The sequence below is a fragment of the Rhincodon typus genome, chromosome 12 (genome assembly GCF_021869965.1).
Source record: "Rhincodon typus isolate 14 chromosome 12, sRhiTyp1.1, whole genome shotgun sequence".
Classification (NCBI taxonomy): Eukaryota; Metazoa; Chordata; class Chondrichthyes; order Orectolobiformes; family Rhincodontidae; genus Rhincodon; species Rhincodon typus.
In genome coordinates, this window is record NC_063343.1 from 26,656,094 (window position 1) to 26,677,616 (window position 21,523).

Below are 21,523 nucleotides of genomic sequence, written 5' to 3' on the forward strand. Positions count from 1 at the left end.
CATTTCTGAAGAAGGGTCTAGGCCTGAAACGTCAGCCTTCCTGCTCCTCTGATGCTGCTTGGCCTGCTGTGTTCATCCAGCTCTACACCTTTTTATCTCTTTTAAACTAGTCTCGTTGCTAACAACCAAGATGATGAGTGAATGAAGAAGCTTTAGCAGTTTGTGGTCTCCCATCTGGAATCGTAATGAAGTGAGGAACCCCACAAGGGGTCTGGTCATAACAGCCAAAAGAACTGTACACTCCAGTCTCAGGTATAATCATTAATCCAATTAATTCCTTGGCCATTGAAGCTTTAATTACAATGAATCTTAGTTTTTAACACTGAGAATGACAATTGGCCCATTACCTTTAGTTGAATGCCCCTGACCAGTGAAATTATATTGTTGATGTCTGGATTAAATGAGGCTTGAGCCATGATTCTGTCACAGAAATAATTGACACTTCATCTCTTGGAAATTTGTCCAGTGATTATTGACTATAGTATCCAGCATGCTAAAAATCATCTTTGAGTCATGACCTCACCCAGAAAGGCACTTCATGGTCATTGTTATTTTGCATGGCAATTTTTGGCCAGACTGCTCTCCATTCAAATTTTTGAATTGATGTTAGAAGTTCTCTGCTGCTGGATACCGCTTTAAAGTGACCCCTTTGCTTGCTAGAGCTGCAGCCTACATTAATGGCTGCGTGGGTTTGGCACCAGTCAGATATTTCCTGCCAAAATGAGGACCAGCGCAATGGCAGTGACATCACCTTCTGCCTTCCCATTCTGAATTGTAAGAGTTCTTGAGGTCCTCTCATCTTCACATTTAGTTACTGGTTGACACAGATTATGGGCAAAGAAATTAAAATATGTTGTGGAGCCTGAGTAGCAACGCTAAGTTTTACCTGGACTATGAAAAGATTGTGCTGTGAAACAAAAATGAGAATCAAAGGCCTTATTAATATTGTCATAGTTGGCAGTATCTTATTCGATCTACTGTTTAATCAGAATGGAGTCAGCATTGCTGCTGATTACATCTATAAGTACACTAATTTGGGGCTTATCGGACTTCTGTTGGAGGTGAGAGGTGATCCAGTATTCATTGAAGTTGTGGTGCCAAACAATCCATTCCTACAGGCTCAGGAAGAGGTAAAGTCTTAATGCCATAATGTGAGGTCAACATCATCGGGCTATGATAACAATGTGTTGTTCCGATTATTGTTGTTCTCTCAAACGCATTCTTGTAGCCAAAGCCTTTTCAATTTCCAGTGTTTTGCCAACGTTGACTGGGATGCCTCATCAATAGCTTGCAGACTGCACCCTATCACTGGCATCCAGCTTAAATATCACAGTCAGGTTCTGGGAGCCTAGGACAGATGGAGACTTGACACTATGCTAATAAAAGTGGCGAAGCATTTATTAGTGATAACTACATGGTTAGACTGGACATCACTGAAACCTTCCATTAAGTCCTAGTCCTATGTGATCTGATATCACTGATGGAGATGTTTCACCATTTGTATGAACCTATACAAATAATTCTTCTACATCAGTGGATCAAGCCATATGTTTAGATAGAGTGCCTATGAGTGAGAAACACAGCCCAAGTGGAAGAAGCAACTGTGGGCAGATCCACCTCAAGGGATGGTTGACAGAAACAGCCATACTCAGTTGCACACAGATGCAGGTCCCAGGGTGCCACAATAAAAGAGATTCTACTGCAACAGTAAGTCTGTTCCCAGTTACCTGAATAACCTGAAGCAGTTCAATATCATGGGCTGAGAACAGAGAGGAGTCCATTCAACTGATGCATGCCACCATGGCTCAAGGTTTTGAATGCATGATCTCCCTTTGGAGAGAGTGGCCAACCTCATGAAAAGCCATATGTAGCATCACGTAAGAGCATACGCAGGAACCGCACATTGATATGAACAGGATGCATGCAAAGGTCAGTGACTCTAGGAGTGCAAAGATGTCTAGATTGGATGCCAGTTACACCACAGCTGATGATCTCCAGACATCTGAAACATCCAGCAAGGGGCAAGAATGTCAGAAAGGAGAATGAAGGCTCCGCACCTCATGGAGTATTTTCATCATTGTCAGCTTCCATGTTTCCTCTGCCTGTGGGAGTCCCTCTGCAATAGAGTCGAGCAATAGAGGCTGCCCTTATAATGATTGCAGCAACCACTAGAGATGGCCCCATGGACACCTGTATGATGAGGACAACTGCCACATGAATCTCAGTCACAAACTGGCCTCCACATCATCTGAGGCCACAAGGGGAACACTGTGTGGCAGTGGCTAACAGTGGAGACCACAATTCATATGGAATAGCGAGTGCCTCACTGAGGTGCATCATATTTTCTCTTGTGTTATGAATGCTGGGCTGTATTGAATGGTTTTACACAGGTATATCCATAAGGTCCCTCACCAACTTCTACAGATGCACCATTGAAAGCATACTGTCCGGTTGCATAATGGCCTGGTATGGCAACTGCTCTGCCCAGGACCATAAGAAATTACAGAAGGTGGTGTGCACAGTCCAGGCCATTATGGAAACCAACTTTTCATCCACGGACTCTATTTACATGGCTCACTGCCGCGGAAAGGCTGCCAACATCATCAAAGCCCCATCGCACCCCGGTAATGATCTCCTTCAACCTCTTCCATCAGGCAGAAGATACAGAAGCCTGAACACATGCATGAGCAGGTTCAGGAACAGCTTCTTCCAGGCCATTGTTAGACAGATGAATGGACTTTCTCACCTCAATTAACGCTGATCTTGCTAATGTTGATCTTGCCTAGTGCACGCCCTATACAATGTAACCTATATGTCTCCGTCTTAGTCTTTTTGACCTGTACATCCTTTGCTTACTATGATCTGCTTGTAAACAAAGCTTTTCACTGTATTTCAGTACATGTCACAATAATAAATAAATAAATAAATAAATAAATAAATCTTTGAATTTAAGATAAAACAGAATGTCCCGAAATGGAGATCAATCTAAACTCACATGATTTGGTTGTCATGAGAAAAGAAACTAAGCCTGAAACCTACAGAAAATCAAATGCCTGTTATCATAACAATATAAGCAGAACATACTGGAGAAGCTCAGCAGCTCCAGCAATATCTGAGGAGATAGAAACAGAGTTAACATTTTAAATCTGATATGACTCTTCTTCAGAATGCAGTTGCAATGCATTGATACAAAAGAGGGACAGCTGGTCTTTCTGTATACTGGCTGTCAAAGTTTGACTCCAACAGATGAGGGAGCAATGCTGCAGGTAAAAAAAGCTACTACTTTCAGAGCAGGATGCTTGGAATAATCAGTTTCTGTTTGGAAGTCAGAACAGATAGGTCTCTGGAGAGTTAAGAAATGTGGAAATTCCAAACTGAATCTTGTTGCTTAACTTTAATTCAAGGATACCTGGAAGGGCACTAAAGACTAAGGGTGAAGCGAACTGTTGACAAGCCAGGAGGAGTTTGGATTTAATTCTTAAGGTTGTTAGTGATCAGGTTGCACTGCCTTTATGACTCTGCCTGGGTCTCCTGTATACAGGTGAGTAATCATCTCTTTAAGCCATAGCTCCTTGTCCCCTAGAATCAATCCATAGGGTTCAGGGGAATGGAGTGAAAATCTCTGGAAATCTGGACTGCTGGAGGACCAAAACATCATAGCATCTGCCAAGAAAATGAGTACACTCATGCAGGAAGCTCTTGTTATGGTCACAGACCAGGTCAACATTGAGGGAACAGAAGGCTTTTCTGTTGATGGATCTCACTGGCTGGTCATTAGGTATCTTGATGACCTAATGGGTGTTATTGATGATAATCCAGCAATGGCAGCAAAACACACTGCCTTTCATTTCTGTGAGGCTGTATCTGTTGTGAAATTATTTCATTGCCCAGCTGTGACATAGAGGGCATCCATGACCAGAAGGATGTAATGGTATGCAGCCTCAATGCAGCATCAAACTCCACAGCTGACCTGTACAAGGACCCAGAAGCAAAGATGTTCAAGGTCACAGAACCTTTGACAGCTACAGATACATTGTGGTGACTATTGCTGCAGGGTGAGAGGTCTTCAGTGATGAAGGCACAGGTCTCAGTGAACATCTGTCTGGAGTTTTGCAGTCTTCTGTGGCTCAAGGCCACAGTCATCTTCAGGCAGCTACTTCCCTGGTCGTAAATCCCAAGTGGAGGGTACAACCTCTGTGTCCTTTCCGCCCCTTGATTCTCCTCATTGTTCTCTTAATGTTTGGGTCTCTGTTGTTTCCATAGAGGGAGATGATTCTCATCACCATTTGTGCTAGCTATTGCCCTCCTTTTGATCAATTAGTTACCAAGTGGTCTTTGGCTGCTGTGTCCCCTGCTCCTCTATTCATGTGAAAATCTCTTGGACTGTCATCTTCACTACATGGGACAAAAAGACAATCTCACCCTGGTGAACATAACAGGTAGCAAGAACAATATTGATGGGTGGTTTTTTTTTTGCTCCTTTCCACATCCATTCATACCCTTATTGGGGCCCAATAATATAGCCTAAAGTATTTTTTTAACATCTCTGCTAGTTCTTTATTCCCTGTTAACCTTTGTCTCAACTCTGCAACCAAGGAATCAATGTTTACTCTCACTAATCGCTTTATTTTTATATATATGAAACTTGTAAATAGAAGAAAATTGAACTATTATTCCAGTTGTTAAAATAATCCCTAGACTAAGAAGTAGAGTTAAAGTGCTCTGGATGAAGTGAAATTTCAAATGCAGAAGGAATGATTTTGTTTCATCACTTTCTGCCTGTTCATACAAGAATAGCCTATAGAAAAGGAACCCCTAATTTTCTGGGATTTCCTCTCCACTGTTGCAATTTTGTTTCATCATTCAGGCGTGTGCTAAAGCTAGAAAAAAGATTTGCCAGAAAAGTCAGTTCCAAATTCCAAACGTATCAAAGAAAACAAAAAGTCAACTTAATGTTGGCTAGCTTCCATTTGCAAATAATCCTCCTGGCAATTAGAAAGGAAGCACTTAAAAATAAGAACGCAATAACTCTCAAAATTAAAATGCTGGACTGCTTTATTGGCACGTACTAACTCCTGGCTTAAACAGTGTGTACTGAACTGACATACAATAAGCAAAGATTAGTGTTTTCTTTTCATTGATTTCTTTTCTCACTGAGAACTGTGCTCTAAAATAGCCATCATTCCCAATAAAGAATTGTCTTTGATGAGGGATTGTGAACCCAGTCTTCTGTGTGGACCTCTGGTGAGACAACTTTTAAATTCCATTTAAATAATTTAATAGAAATAGGAATAAATTAATCAGAAAAGCAGAGAAAGGTAGTTTTCAGGTGTGAGTATTGTTTCAGGACAAAAAGCAAGGGGAAAACAGGCATTCCTGTTACCCAATGAATGCGAGTTACATACAAACATATAAACTGTGAGCAAAAGCAGGCCATTTGGGCTGTCAAGCTTGCTCGCCATTCAACAAGATCATGCTGATTTGTGTCCTTAACTCCACCAAACCCCTACCACCAAAATTCTCTATGCATGTTAACTTGCTGTCCACAGGGATAGAGCTCTTATTTTGCTTAGTAGGATTTGGTGTTGCACTTTGTCAAAAGCCTTCGATAAAACTAAACTACCATTTCTCCAGTTCTTTTGTTACTTCAGAAAACTCCAATAAGTTAGTCAACCCTGATTTCACTTTCACAAAACCTGGTTGACCGATTGCATTAAGATTTTCTAAATTCCCCCTGTACCCTCCTGAATAAAAGATTTCAGTATTTTCTCCATGATAAATGTTAAATTAACTGGACTGCATTCAATTTTTTTTTCATCACCACTATTAGAAGCATCTTCACTATGAGGTTATTAATTAATCACGTCTAATTGCACATTACCAGATCTCGTATAGCCTGCTCTCTGGTCGGCTGTAGAAAGTGCTGCTATGAGAAACTGTCCCGAAAATGCTCCATAAACTCATCATCCAGGCTACCTTTGCCAATCTCATCCAATCACAGATAGATTAAAATTACTATTATCACTGTACCTTCCTTGCAAGCCCCTGATTCCTTCCTGATAATTCTGGCCTACAAATGGTTACTGGTGAGTGGCCTACATACTAGCCAACAAGCTGTTTCCTACCTTTACCAATTTTGATCTCTATCCAAACTGATCATACATCTTGATTTCCACAATTAAGGTTACCTATCCATTATACCAATGTGATCCTTAATAAACAGAGCTGCACACCCATCTTTTCCAAACTTTATACCTTTCCAAAACATTTTATACTTTTGGATATTTACATCTAAGTCTTTGTCATCTTGTAGACTGGTCTTTGTAATGGCTACTATAACATACATGTTAATTTCTATAAATGTCAATTCATTTTTGGAGGGGAGATGGTAGTCTAGAGATAATGTTACTGAACCAGTCATCGAGAACCCAAGGCTAATGAACTGAGGATATTAGTTTGAATCCCACCATGGTGGATGGTGAAAATTTAAGTTAACAAAGGAAATATAAGCTAGCCTAATGGTGGCCATGTAACCATTCTGCTGATTATTGTTTTAAAAAATTGTTCACTAATGTTCTTTAGGGAAGGAAATCAGCCATCCTACCTGATTTGGGATGGAGGTGACTCCAGATCCATGACAAAGTGGTTGATTTTAACTGGTCGTGCAAACCACACTATTGTGTTTAAAGCTGCTATAAAGATTAAAGAAAGGATATCAAAGGATGGGCCATGTAGCAACAAACTGTGCACTGGAGCAACACCAAATATAGTCCTGTTAACGCTAAGTACTTCTTATCAATATTTGGGTGCTTGTGCCAAAATTATGAGACCTGCTGTTTAGACCAGTTGAGCAACTGAACTGAATCATAACTTACAGTCAATATGCTAAACATCACCATCACTATCCCTGGGTACATCCTGTCCATCTGGCAGGACATACCACCAGAGCTGGAGGCACAATGGTATACAGTTGGGATGGAGTTGACTTTAGAGCCCTCAAAATTGACTACAGACTCCATGAAGTCTTATGGCATCAAGTCAAATATGAGCAGTGAAACCTCCTGCTGGTTACCGCCTTCTAACCCTTATCAGCTGAGAATTAATATCCCTCAATATTGAGAGTACTTGGAGGAACTGCAGGTGGTAAGAGCATAGAATGCATCATCAGTGGGTGACTTCAACATTCACCACCAAAAGTGGTTTGGTAACACCACTACTAAATAAGCTACTTGAGTGCTAAAGGACGTAGCTGCTAGTCTGGGTCTGTAACAGGTGATGAGGGAGTTAAGAGGGGAAAATCTACTTGATCTCGCCCTCACCAATCTATCTGTTGCAGAAGCATCTGTCCATATTAATATTGATAGGAATGACCACTCCACATTCCTTGTGGAGACAAGGTCTCATCTTAATCTTAAGGATATGCTCATGTGTTGCATTGCATTAACAACGTGCTATATGGGACAGACTTTGAACGTATTGAGCAACATAAAACTGGGATCTATGAGGTGCTGCGGGCCATAAGCAGCAGCAGAATTATACTCAAACACACAAACTGTAAGCTCATAGCCTGGTATATGCCCACCTTGCCATCACAATCAAACCAGGAGATCAGCCCTGATTTAATGAAAAGTGCAAGAGGGCATACCAGGATGAGCACCAGGCATACCTAAAAATGGTGTCAAATTGGTGAGAAGTCATGAATGGTGCTGAGCACTGTGCAATCATTGGCGAACATCACGACTTCTGACCTTATGATGAAGTAAAAACCATTGATGAAGCAGCTGAAGATGGTTGGGCCGAGGACACGACCCTGAGGAATGCCTGAAGAGATGCCCTGGAGCTAAGATGACTAACCTCCAAGAACCACAACCATTTTCCCATGTGTCAGATATGACTCCAACCAGCAGAGAGGTCGCTCTCTGACACCCATTGCTTTCAGCTTTGCAAGGGCTCCTGGCACTCGGTTGAATTTAGCCTTGATATCAAAGACTGTCACTCTCATCTAACCCCTTGAATTCAACTCTTTTGTCCATGTTTGAACCAAGGCTGCAATGAGGTCTGGAGCTGAGTGGCCCTGGTGGAATGCAAACTGGGCGTCACTGAGCAGGTTATTGCTGAGCAATTGCTGCTTAATAGTACTGTTGATGTCATAGAGACATAAGAGTCATACAGCATGGAAAGAGTCCCATCTGCCCAACCTGTCCATGCTAAGCAGGTTTCCTGAACTGAACCCATTTGCCTGCATTTAGGCAATATACCTCTAAATCTTTCCTATCCATATATCTGTCCAAATGTCTTTTAAGCGTTGTAATTGTACTCGCCTCTACCACTTCTTCTAGCAGCTCATTCCCTATATGCACCACCCTCTGAGTAAAAAGGCTGCCTCTCAGGTCCCTTTTAAATCTTTCTCCTATCACCTTAAACCTATGCCCTCTAGTTTTGGACTCACCTTCCCTAGGAAAAAGACCTTGATTATTCACATTATCTATGCCTCGCATGATTTTATAAATCTCTGTAAGGTCACCCTCACCCTCCTCCCTCCAGGGAATAAAGTCCCAGCTTCTCCTTATAACTCAAAAACTCCAGTCCTGGTAAGATCCTCATTAATCATTTTGGCACCCTTTCCAGTTTAATAACATCCTTTCGAGAGCAGGGCAACTGGATTTGTACTCAGTACTCCAAATGTTGCCTTACAAATGTCTTGGACAGCCGTAACATGATGTCCCAACTCCTGTACTCAATGCTCTGTCCAATGAAGGCAAATGTGCCAAACACCTCCTTCACCACCCTGTCTACCTCTAATGCCATTTTCAAGGACTATGTGCCTGCACCCTTGGTCACTCTGATCGATAACACTCCCTAGGGCCCTACCATCAACTGTGTAAGTCCTGCCCATCTTCCATCACTTTACTAATGATCGAGAGTAGACTGATGGGTTGCTAATTGGCTAGGTTGGATTTGTCCTCCTTTTTGTGTACAGGACATACCTGCACAATTTTCCACATTGTCGGGTAGATGCCCAGTGTTGTAACTGTACTGGAACATCTTGGCCAGGGGAGCAGCAAGTTCTGGAGCACGGGTCTTCAGTACTATTATTAGAATGTTATCTTTGCAGTTTCCATTGCCTCCAACTGTTTCTTGAAATCAGGTGGAATGAATTGAATTGGCTGAAGACTGGTATCTGTGATGCTGGGGACCACTGGAAGAGGCCAAGATGAATCACCAATTGGCACTTCTAACTGAAGATTACTACAAATGCTTCAGCCTTATTTATTGCACTGATGCATCATGCCCTTCCACCATTGAGGATGGGGTTATTTGTGGGAACTCCTCCACCAGCAAGTTGTTTAATGCTCCGCCACCATTCCTGATTGGATGTGATAGGACTGCAGAGCATAGATCTGATCCATTGGTTGTGGGATTGCTTAGCTCTGTCTATCACTTGCTGCTTATGGTGTTAGGCATGCAAGTAGTCCTGTTTGGTAGCTTCACCAGGTTGACACCTTAATTTTAGTTATGCTTGGTGTTGCTCCTGGCATGCCCTCCTGCACTCTCCAGTGAACCAGGATTGATCCCTGGCTTGATAAAGGTGGTTGACTGGGGGATATATCAGGCCATGAGGTTGCAGATTGTGCTGGAGTAAACTTCTGCTGCTGTTGATGACCCACAGCGCCTCATGGATGCCCAGTCTTGAGTTACTAGATCTGTTTGAAATCTCTCCCATTTAACATGGGGACAGTGCCACACAACATCATGGAGGTTATTCTCAATGTGAAGGCAGAATTTGTCTCCACAAGGACTCCACGGTGATCACACCAATACTGTCTTAGACAGATATGTCTGCAGCCAGCAGGTTGGTAATGATGAGGTCGAGTACGTTTTTCCCTCTTGTTGGTTCCCTCAACACCTGTTGCAGACCCAGTCTAGCAGCTATGTCCTTTAGGACCCAAGCAGCTCGATCAGTAATACTGCTGCCGAGTCACTCTTGGTGGTGACATTCATTTGCCCCATCTAGAGTACATTTTCTGCCTTTGCCACGCTCAGTGCTTCCTCCAAATGTTGTTCAGCATGGAGGAGTGCAGATTTATCAGCCAAGGGAGAATGGTATGTGATAATCAGTAGTAGGTTTCTATGTCCACATTTAACCTGATGCCATGAGACTTCATGGGGTACAGAGTCAATGTTAAGGACTTGCAGGGCTCCGACTGTATACCACTGTGCCTCCACCTCTGCTCGGTCTGTCCAGCTGGTGGGACAGGACATATCTAGGGATAGTGATAGTGGTGTCTGGGACATTGTGAGGTATGATTAAGTGCAACTATGTCAGGTTGTTCCTTGACTGGTCAGTGAAACAGCTCTCCCAATTTTGGCCCTAGCCCCCAGATGTTCATAGGGAGGACTTTACAAGGTCGACAGGGCTGTTTCTGCTGTTGTCAATTCTGGTATCTCGGTTGATGCTGGGTGATCCATCTGGTTTAATTTCTTTCTTGAGGCTTCATAGGAATTGATACAACTCAGTGGCTTGCAGGGCTATTTTAGAGGACAATTCAGGGTCAACCACATTGCTGTAAGTCTGGAGTCACATGTAGGCCATACCAGGTGAGGATGGCAGATTTCCTTTCCTAAAGGACATTAATGAGCTGAAATAATCTCATTACAAATCTACCACCATAATACCCCACCAATGGACCCCTGCCATAATATACGTTGTCCTAAGTGAACAGCTATTTGGAATGTAAAGTGGGGTCCCAAAAATAACACAACCATCAAAAATGTGAAGAGATAAATTTTACCAATGTTTCTGAGGGATTGTTGTGTCGCACCAAAATGGGGCTCAAAATGCAGAAGTGCCCTGGAGATTAAAAGACATGTACAAATTATGACCGTGGTTGAGACCAAGCTTTTCAGCAGACATGCTATTAGGGAAGAACTGTGTGAGAGTACGCTCCCTCCATTACTGCCACCTTCCAAGTGGTGGATCCAGGAATTAGCATCAATTGAATAGATGCCAAGTAATAATGTACATTGATACCCACTGTAATCTATATGCCACAAGGGGACAAAGTGTAGTCATAGTCATACAGCACGGAAACAGACCCTTTGGTCCAACATGTCAATGCCGATCAGACAGCCTAAATTAACCTAGTCAGATTTGCCAGCATCAAAGCCCTTCTTATTCATGTACCCTTCCAGATGTCTTGGTCTGGTGTGCAGGTGTGAAATCTTCCATCATTCTCCAGCGCTACCTGAGAGACAACTGCAGAGGAGAAAGTAGCCCTTAAATTCATGGAACATTCTCATGAATTAGAATTTTGTTCCATACAAACTCCAGCATGATCCACATAGACAAGGAATTGATATAGTCAAGGTATCCGTTCAACTAGGAGAATCTCCTTATGTAGCTTGAAATTATCTTCTTTTTCTGAAGCCAGACCAGTTTGCCAAGATTCAAATCCATATCCACATAGAATTTACTTCTTAAAAACCATTGTGTTTGACAAACAATTATATTTGTTCCAGAGTTTTTGGAACAGAAACATTAACTTTGTTTCTGTCATTACAGGTGATGCAGATCTGCTGAGTTTCTCCAAAAATTTTGTTTTCATTTCAGACCTCCACAGTTTTTTTCTTTTATTCAGGCAAGATGATTGTTACTCTCATTAGAAATTTTCCTATTTAGAGTTGGGAGTACAGGCAATGCCTCTCTGTGTGAATAAATGTCCTTTATTCCTTTGTGCAATGCAATCTGAATATTTGCATTTAATTTAATAGGGAAAATCTTATGGATAGAATAGTAGCTGGACCAAATCCAGCCAATCTCTATTTTTTTTTCTAGTTTCACATATCATAATGCTGAATTTCTTGTAAGAATCATCTATCACGTTGAGTCAGTTAAGTAGCAATTTTCTATGACTCAGTCAGACTGCTTAAATCACAGATGTTCCAATATATGATTTATAAATTGCTAGCTAGCATCCTGTCATGACTTTCCAGTGGTTTAAATAATCTGATTTTTAGTTCTACAAACTTTAATTAACTACTCCTGCAAACTGAAATTTGTTTTCTGTCTCACCTCTATGCATCGTATAGCTCGTATTAACTCTCCCAACACCCCATCGTCCTTAATCTTTTCATCTCACCACCTCTGATCCTTATTGACAAAAGGGACACAATGCGAGTTCTTTCCCCTGTAAAGTGCTCTTTATTATTAATTACTTCAAAGGGTGAAAGAAATGAAGGGGTCACTTTTTTCACACATCATCAGACAGAAGGTGCCAACTCTCTTCCAAGCAGAATTGGAGAGGAAAAATTGAATTAACAAAACATATCCATCTATCTCATTATGTTCTACCTTTTCTGCAAAGCATCCAACTTTTCTTTCTGTCAGAGCTGTGTATCATAACGTGGCAAATTAATTAACCTTGTATCAGGTTCAACCCTCCTCTCTGTCAAACCCCCGCCAACTCAGACAGTAACCTCAAAACAGCTATATTATTTCAGGAATACCAGATAAAGTCCAATTTTCCATGACATAAAAGATCCATTGACAGGTTATACACAGTAAAAAAAATTATATCATTAAATAAATAGTATTAATTCAAACAGTTTTTTGCATGTTGCAAGATGAGTTATGTTAATACTGAGGATGTGATAGTCTTCTGCTTTTGAGTTTCAGTGTTAGCATAAGAGATTAGGTACTGCATGACCAGGTACGAAGTAAAACACTCTTTACTTCACGTTAACAATGAATTAGATTCTCTCAACATTAGACCTACAGTAAAATTCTAAAACAAATTATAAAATTTGTTTATTACCTACTGGGGAAATCTTCTCTTACCTATATTTTAACACTAACTTCAGAATATATGTGTTCTCCCATAGACTTTACCAGTTTGGCTTCTTGTTGCTATTTTCCGTTAAATAAATGCCTCAGGTTGAAAATTCACATGGAAGGGTTAAAACTGAAAACCTATTTCCTAAAGTGGAATACTACTGTAACTCTCCTGAATTGTAAGTTTTGAGAATTATATATACTTCCAGATTGGACAATATTAAAATTGTAACGTCACCCTTCACAATTCATTGAGATCACTGATTCCATCTGATTTAAAGTCCCACTCACACTTTTAAAGAATATATTTGGAAAATGTATGGATTATTTTCCTTCTTAATATTTCCCATTCCGTGCCATAAGTATACTTCCTGCAAATAACTAATTTGTAGTTGTCATGGAAGAGATTTCAATTCTTGATGAAAAGACTTCTGAGTTATTGAATTTTCTTGTAACTATGTCGATCTATGAGCATTTTGAATATATTTTTATTAACCTGCAGACAAACCCATCTTTTACATTAAATCCTGGTATTTCCCACTGAGATGTTAAAGAACACAACGGCCAGTGCCAGGATAAACTGTGCAGATTCATTTGACTTGATACTCCACAGTATGCCGTCTGGTTTCTGTAAAGTTTATTGCTCCATGTTTTACAGAAGAGCTCTGTCTAAAAGCTTTGCCAGATTATTTAAAAGCTGTCCATTTCACATCATTCACTAAACTCTCCATAATGCAAAGTATCCACAGATGAAACATACAACTCTATTGTTTACAGTATAGATGCCATCCAATATAATGATGCTGAAGAATGACATTTATATATAAACATCTTCATGCCCATATAGGGATACTTCTGAAGCACAGATTGACTCTGACTTGATTTGATTCATTTGATGGAATGTGATTCTTGTGTCATGCTCATGATTTTAACCTGAGCTTCATAAAATCAGAAAACAAAGGATATTTGTGAAGAGTTGTTTCATTGCCTATGAGAAGAATGTCTTTATCGCATCCACAGAATTTCTTGTTTGTGTTAACGGTCATTAGATTATTTTATATGATACAACTGAAACATCCGATTGCATTTTCTGATTCATCTAATTTTAACAATGAAATTCTTAACAAGAACATATCGTTCTGTTTTTTTTTATTAAATCATAGCCCTTAAAACCAGTCCACTTTTTTGGAAAGTACTTGTTCTCATTTGATCTGTGCAAAATATGTACTTACATATTTCAGTGAAATGTTGAAGTAATGAATCTACGTGTGTCATCGGTGTTGACTTAAATGGAACTGGGAGCTAGTATTGGCTACTTGGTAATCATGGGCTCATTCTTAAATGCTGAACAGTGCACATTGCTGGGAAGGTGGGTATTGACCTATTTTTTACTTAGTTATTGGTTGATTTTCTGTACAATTTCTGACATCTTTACTGTAAAAACTCAGCTCAAGTAATTTGTTGGCTAACATGGATCTTTGAATAATTATTCGAGAAGCTGATTTCAGAGAAATCAGAAATTAATTGTTCAGTTTCAGAGGGTGGTTTGCGTGTGTAATAAACTTCCTGAGGAAGTGATGGATGTGGGTGTAATTACAATGTTTAAAAGACATTCAGATAAGTACATGAATAGGAAAGGTTTGGAGGGACATGGGCCAGGAACAGGCAGGTGGGACTAGTCTAGTTTGGGATTATGTCAGCAAGGACTAGTTGGACCAAAGGGTCAATTTCCATGCTGTATGACTCGATTACTCTATGGTAAGTGGCCTGTTTGCCAATGACTGCACAATGATCAGCACCATTCTTGACTGCTCAGATACTGAAGCAGTGTATGTTCAAATGCAGAAATATCTTACAATACCCAGGTTTGGGCTGACAAGTGGCAAGTAACATTCATGCCACACAAATGCCAGGTAATGACCGTCTCCAGTAAGAAACAATATAACCACTGCCCCTTGACATTCAATGACATTATCATTGCCGAATCGCCTACTATCAACTACCTGGGGCTACCATTGACCAGAAACTAAACTGGCCATATAAATATAGTGGCTACAAGAGCCGGTCAGAGGCTAGGAATACAGCAATGAGTGACTCATCTCCTGACTCTGCGAAACCTGTCCACCACTTATAGGGCAAAAGTCAGGAGTGTGATGGAATATTCCCTACTTGCCTGGATGGATACAGCTCTAACAACACTCAATAAGCTTGATCTATCCAGGACAAAGCAACCTGCTTGATTGGCACTACACCCACAAGCATCCATTCCACCTACCACCAATGCTCAGTAGCAGCAGTGTGTACTATCTGCAAGATGCACTGTAGGAATTCATCGAGAATACTGAGACAGCATCTTCCAAGCCCAAATACACTACCATACAGAAGATCAAGGGCAGCAGATACTTGGAAACACCACCATCTGCAAGTTTCCCTCCAAGCCACTCATCATCCTGACTTGAGAATATGCCAGCACTGTTGCTAGGTCAAAATCCTGGAATTCCCTCCCTAAGGGCATTGTCAGTCAACCTATAGTACATGGACTGCAATGATTCAAGAAGGCAGCTCACCACCACTTTCTCAAGGGCAATAAGGGCTGGGCAATAAATGGTGGCCAGCTAGCGATGCCCACATCCCATGAGTGAATCAAAGTGACACCTTTGTACATAAACTTATACACCTAAGGAAAAGATTTACATTTATGCAGGGGTCAAATATGTCTGTGAGACAAAACTTTCATATGTCTGTGGTTGGAGAATGAGCCCCTAGCATAGACATTTGTCTTCAAAGGATTATTGTTATATCTATTGCACACAGAGAAAGGCTGAAAAACCAGTGTTAACTCAGACTTAATGGTAATGAGGAGCATTGGAGGAAAACTCGCTGTCATGTTTTCACTGGTATGGGGTATATCAGTCCAGGGTGCTTGTTCCCATCCTTACTTAAGATCTTAAGGGCATGTAAATTCATGCTCATGTGCATACATTGAGACAACAAGGCAGAATGCATATGTGTTTGCATGATCACAACTGTGTCACCTGAATAAGTGCAATTTTTGAGTTTGAGGACAATGGAATTTGAAATACCCAACTTAAGATTTGAAGAAATTGTGTGTCCCTGAACTGTTCTCACAACAAAGAAGCTGAATGTGTAAATTATTGATCCAATTGTTTTACAAATTAAAAACTTTAATAAGCCCTTCTGCGTCCTTTTATTCTATGTTAGGCTTTCATAAAAGGAAATCATTAAGCACCATTTGCTGAATTTATAAAGAGATCAAACTTCAGAATCCAATGGAAGCAAACTGTTGATATTAGTCATTGTGTCACCACAATTTCTTTCAAAATGGGCAAGCTGATACTGAGACATCATTTTACTGTGAACAGATAAAGATGAAATAAGCTACTTTCCAGATATAATCAGGATAGAACTGTATCAATAACAGCATTCAAAATTAAAAATAAGGCCCTGACAGAAGTCATGAAAATGTAAAAGTTACCTAATCTATAGGAATAATGAAGTCTTTTGAATGATAAATCCCGGCGGTGGGAGTAGTTGAAACCGGGTACGGCAAGCCAAGGAATGTTTTCTACATTACTACAATCCCAACTGAAATCACAAACCTCACTACCGAGTTGATCTCCTCACAATGTCCTCTACACACACTAGGGCAGATTAAGGGCAGATAAATGCACTAGATATTGCAGAAATCAAAACATGTATGGCATGAGTTTAATATGCCAATTGTTGTAAATATGATTGAGTTCAAATAATTCGTAATTCATACTTTTAATGTGTTCGCACACGCTAAAATAACCCAAATTCACCAACGCTCTCGTCCCATTGTCGATCTGGCGGGTCAGAATTCAATAGAAATCAATTGCACCTGGATTCTTTTATTGAAATTTCCCTGTTCGAAGTTACATAATTTTAACAATTTAAATAAAGACACACATATATATATAGAATCCTTCAACTGCTTTTCTGTCAAACACTTTGCCAATGATCGCGGTGCCCACCCCCAGTCACATCCACCCACTGGAACCTAATAATACCGAAATGCCGTCTCCTGGATACCTTTCATTTTGCAGACTGCGACAATGCAGAAATGTTCAGTTAGATCCCCAACAACTTCAAACATCGCACTCAACCAGTGCAATGATCCAGATGCTAACTTCTGACAACGAATAGAGATCATAAACACTCCTCTGCTGAATTGGACAATGATTATCTTAGAGTTGAGCCGAATGCATTAATTTCAAGTTTAATGCCACAAATGTTTATTATTGTATCTCTTGTGCTCATTATATTCGCGTTCCCTTTTTGTAAGAGCTGAATTTAATAGAGACTGCTAGTTTTTTAAAGAAGGGATAGCGCGCAGGAATAAATAAATTAATGACTTCGGTGACTTAATCACAGTTGTATTGTTGGGAATGAGCGATAAGATTGTCCTGGAATAAGACTGAAAGCGTTTCTGAAGTTTACGTCAGGTTTTGGAATAGTGGCCCAGATCTGCATAGCAAGTGCCTGCCATTTGTTTGTGAAGGAGGACTTTTTGCGGCTTCCCCCACCCCCACACCCCAAACACACACCTTCCCATGTAATAGACCATATTAGTAACCAAAGCATTATTCACGGTTTCTTTTCTGGAAAGTTTGCTATTCTGACTTACATCTTTTAAAAATGCTTTTCGCCGTTGCAAGTTGCTGCCTGGGGGACTTGGCTGGTTGTTTTAGCATTAACTGGCAGCCTGAGGTAGAACTGCTTTGAACGTGTTCATTTCGAAACAGGTTTCCCGATAAGATTCTGTTTCTGCAACAGATATATCCCTCAATGACTGACTGGCTGCCTTGGAATGGATCTTTCCCATTATCTGTAGTAAATAGACCTCTTGCCCAACCAAACCAACCTCCTAAATGCCAAAGTATGTGAGCTAACCCTCAATGAGTTAGAGGCGTGTCGAAGATCATTTGGAATGGTATGTTTCATTACTGGATTTTCTGAGAAGCTATTTAACATAAAACGTAACTTGTCTGATTTTGGTTTTCAATTTCTGCACGCAACATACAATGAATTAAGGTAAAGCGTTGAAGCAAGTAGACTTCTCGACAGACCGAGCTAATGAGGAGAATCTAGTTCCAGGGCTAGCCGAACAAGTCCCCTGCAGAGGACGGTCTAAGCTAGGAGCAAGTAGCCAGGAAGAGCAGCCGAGGATACGATTCTAACACCGTGGTAATGGGAGAACAGTTATTTTTACATCCCGGAAAGATGATAGCAAAGTTCTTCTTCAGAGGAAACTATTGTGAAATCTAATCTCACCAATGATCCGGACAACTCTAACCAATTGCGATGACTTCGATTGATTTCAGTCTGTTAAAAATCAATGAGTCAAGGATTGGAAGGTACCTGGGAAGACATAATTCCATTAAAAACGACATTTCTCTTTTCTATGCATGCTTTCAACAACTCATGTACCTCTGAATAAAGTGACAGATCCTTTAACCGGCTAGTTCCCATTTCGAAAGTTTTCAAATTGCGGATACTGGAAATCTGAAACAAACACAGAAATTGCTGGAGAAACTTAGCAGATCTTGCAGTATCTGTGGAGAGAAAGCAAGAGTTAACGTTTCGGGTTCACTGTCCCTTCCTCAGAACTGGTAAAAGTTCTGACAAACTGGTAAAAGTAAATCTTCTGTTTCTGGATTCGAAACATTAACTCAGCTTTTTCTCTGCAGATGCCGCCAGACCCACTGAGTTTCTCCAGCAATTTCAATTTCTTTTTTGAAAGAACTTTCTGCGGTCGGACAATTAGCCTGAAGGTGAAATACACGGCACTGGACGGGAGTTGAAGGATCATTGAGTAGACTGTGATGCACCCACTTCTCTTCTCGTCCCTCACCAGACTGGAAATACAGAACGGTATGTTTGCTCTCTCTGTCGACTTTAACTGTAAACTACAGCTAATGTTTACTCATGTTTCAGCGTTAAGTGACCGCTCTAATTTGGGTTCATCAGCGGTATGATAACATTCAAACCGAACGGCGTCTTAAAGATTACACAAACCAGTCCCAAATCTGGTTTTGCCAGCTGATCAAACGACTGGTTTTTATTTCTGTTGAGTATAAAAGCTGCAACAAATACGAGCGACAGTTCATCTCATTCGCCTACTCACCCCCATCCTTGACTGAACCGAAGGCTCGCATGCAAACCAGTTACGATGTCCAAAAATAGAGTCAGATTGCATGCAATTTGTAGGATCTATTTAGATTAGAAACAATCGTTTTGAAGTGTACAGTTTTGAAAGTCAAGAAAATAAGCTGTAACTTAGATACTTAATTAACATTCCTTCAGTCGCAAGTAATTCCCATCATAATATGTTCGCTCATTTCAAATGCGGTTCAAAGTGAGAGCATACTGAATTACATTTCTCTTTTGAACGACTATTCTTGGAAAGAGGCATAATATTGCCCTGGCGTGGTCAGTGCAACTTCGCCACAAATACAAGGGTAAACTCTTACCATTTCAGTCCGATGCAAGTACGTACAAATGACAGTGTTACGCACAGTTGAAAAATGTTCGTTGCCTTCATCTCGGAAGCTGCTCAGAAGGACTGGCAGGCTATGGGTGAAGCTTTCTGTTTATATTACAAACCGTTCACTTGTCGAGACTTCGGCTTTTTTTTCTAAAGTATGGGATTTGAAGATCCGACAGCTGTGACGTGAATGTTGTAGTCTTGTCAGTCACATCTCGCTCTGGGCAAACCGACGCGACTTCCTAGGAAATTGAAGCCACTTTTGAATTAACAAGTGTGCGTATCTTTTTTTTAAATAACGTTAAATGGGTATGCAGACCCGGAGCTGTGGTGGTGGAACGGTCACATCCCTCGGAACATATCAAAGCAAAACAAAAGCAAATCTTTATAATGAGCAGAGCTTCCCCTTCTTACTTCAGCCGCATCTCGCAGCCTGCTTAGAATCAGAGGCAATCATAAAACGTCTCTTTGGGTTTCATGAACAACGTTGAGATGCGCCAGGAAGAGGAAAAGTAGAGTATTATTTCTCAAAAGAAAGCGGCAGCCTGCTGCTGCATCGGTCCAAAGCACTCACTTGCCCAGCTAGAAACCTCCTGTCGATTCTTTGACAGACTCCAGTCGGGAAATCCTTCACAGACCAGCCTCCCCAACATGAAAAGCTTCCGCAGTGACATTATTGCTCTTCTCGAGATAAAGAAAAGATTTGGCCTTTGCCCTCCCTTAATAGCTGGCAATGACTCAATTCGGTCATGAAGCACTGTTTCAAACCGTGGCAATGCGAGGGTGAATCTTTCTGACATTTAAGAAGAAATCTGGCTGTGTTGAAAATCAAGCACCACCGACTTTGGCGGGCGCATTTTACATCAGGCTTCCCGTTAATAAACAAGACCGGGCAATGTAGAACTAAACGCACAGCACAACAATAAACAATCAGGTGTCATTTAAACTGATTATAAAACCATTAATTTCATGGAATGTTACAAGAGCAAAACAAGTTGTTCAAGTTTGTGTAAGATTGATCTTTTTTTCTCTCTGTGAAACCAGCTGTAATTCCATCTTCAAAAACAGAAACTCAGCAGGTCTGTCAGCATCTGTGGGGAGAAAAACAGTTCTCTTTTCACCCTTCAAATGCTACCCGACCTGCTGACTTTCTCCAGCAATTTCTGTTTTTGTTTCAAACCTCCAGGATCTGTAGTTTCTTGATTTGTTGTAGTTCCATCTTTGCTACTTGCAATCCCATTCAGTGAGAAGTATCACCTTTCTATTGTTGGACACAACTCTTCATTATTAACAAGGTTCCATCCGAACATGCAAAATTGAAACATTCGGCCCCTGGAGCTTGCTCTGCCATTCAATAAGATTATATCTGATCTGTTTATTTTCCAAATTCCACATTGCCAACCAGCCCGACAACCTTTGATTCCCTTGACCAAAAAGAATAGTTTAGAAACAGAATCCACAACATCTTAAAGGAGCAAGTGGATAAATATTTGAAGAATCATCCATCAGGCCAGGAGAATTTGACTGAATAAATTTCAAGTGGCCTTTTTCTGGACTTTAAGTTCTTATTATTCATTTGTGTCTTTGTTCAGCAGAGTTTAAGTGAAGCTCAAGTCAACCATGGAGCTCCAATTAAAAATATTTGATGATCCAGTCTCCATCATAAGAGGTAAGGCTAGAATAAGTTCCATCCAGCCCATCAAGCCTGCTCTGCCATGTGATAATTCCCAAATCCATTTTCCTGCCTTTTCCCCATAACCCTTGGTTCCTTTACTGATTAAAAACCTATCTTTCTCGGCTTTCAATATACTTCATGGCATACCCTTGACAGTCCTCTGCAGTAAAGAATTCCACAGACACATTACTCTGTGAGAAGCAATTCCTCCTCATTTCTGTCTTAAATATGCAACCCCTTACTCTGAGATGATGCCCTCTGGTCCTAAATCATGCCACAAAGAGAAACAATCTCTCTGCATCCACCCTGTCAAGTCCCCGGAATCTTGTATGTTCTAATAATGTTGACTATTGTTCTTCAAAATTAAAATGTCTACAGGTCCAAACTACTCAACCTCTCCACACCCTCTCCAGAACCCATATTGACCTAGTGAACTTTCTTTGGTCTGTCTCCAATCCCTCCAATCTTTCTTTAGATAATGGACCCA

The 21,523-nt window shown here is 40.7% G+C and overlaps 1 protein-coding gene across 7 annotated transcripts in view; it reads right to left on the minus strand.

Annotated features, from left to right (window-relative positions):
* The window catches only part of htr4 (5-hydroxytryptamine receptor 4), a 158,012-nt gene extending 138,197 nt beyond the window's left edge, over window positions 1–19,815 (minus strand). For 4 of the 7 annotated variants that reach the window (XM_048604059.1, XM_048604063.1, XM_048604067.1 and 1 more), the window contains exons 1-2: window positions 19,348–19,815; window positions 19,002–19,087 (exon numbers count right to left, since the gene is read on the minus strand). The gene's annotated coding sequence lies outside the window, so the exon portion shown is untranslated. Of the gene's footprint in view, window positions 1–10,793; window positions 10,853–18,148; window positions 18,236–19,001; window positions 19,088–19,347 lie in introns of those variants that run through there. The other 3 variants (XM_048604061.1, XM_048604060.1, XM_048604062.1) reach the window with 3 other exon arrangements.
* Between the last annotated feature and the right edge of the window lie 1,708 nt (window positions 19,816–21,523).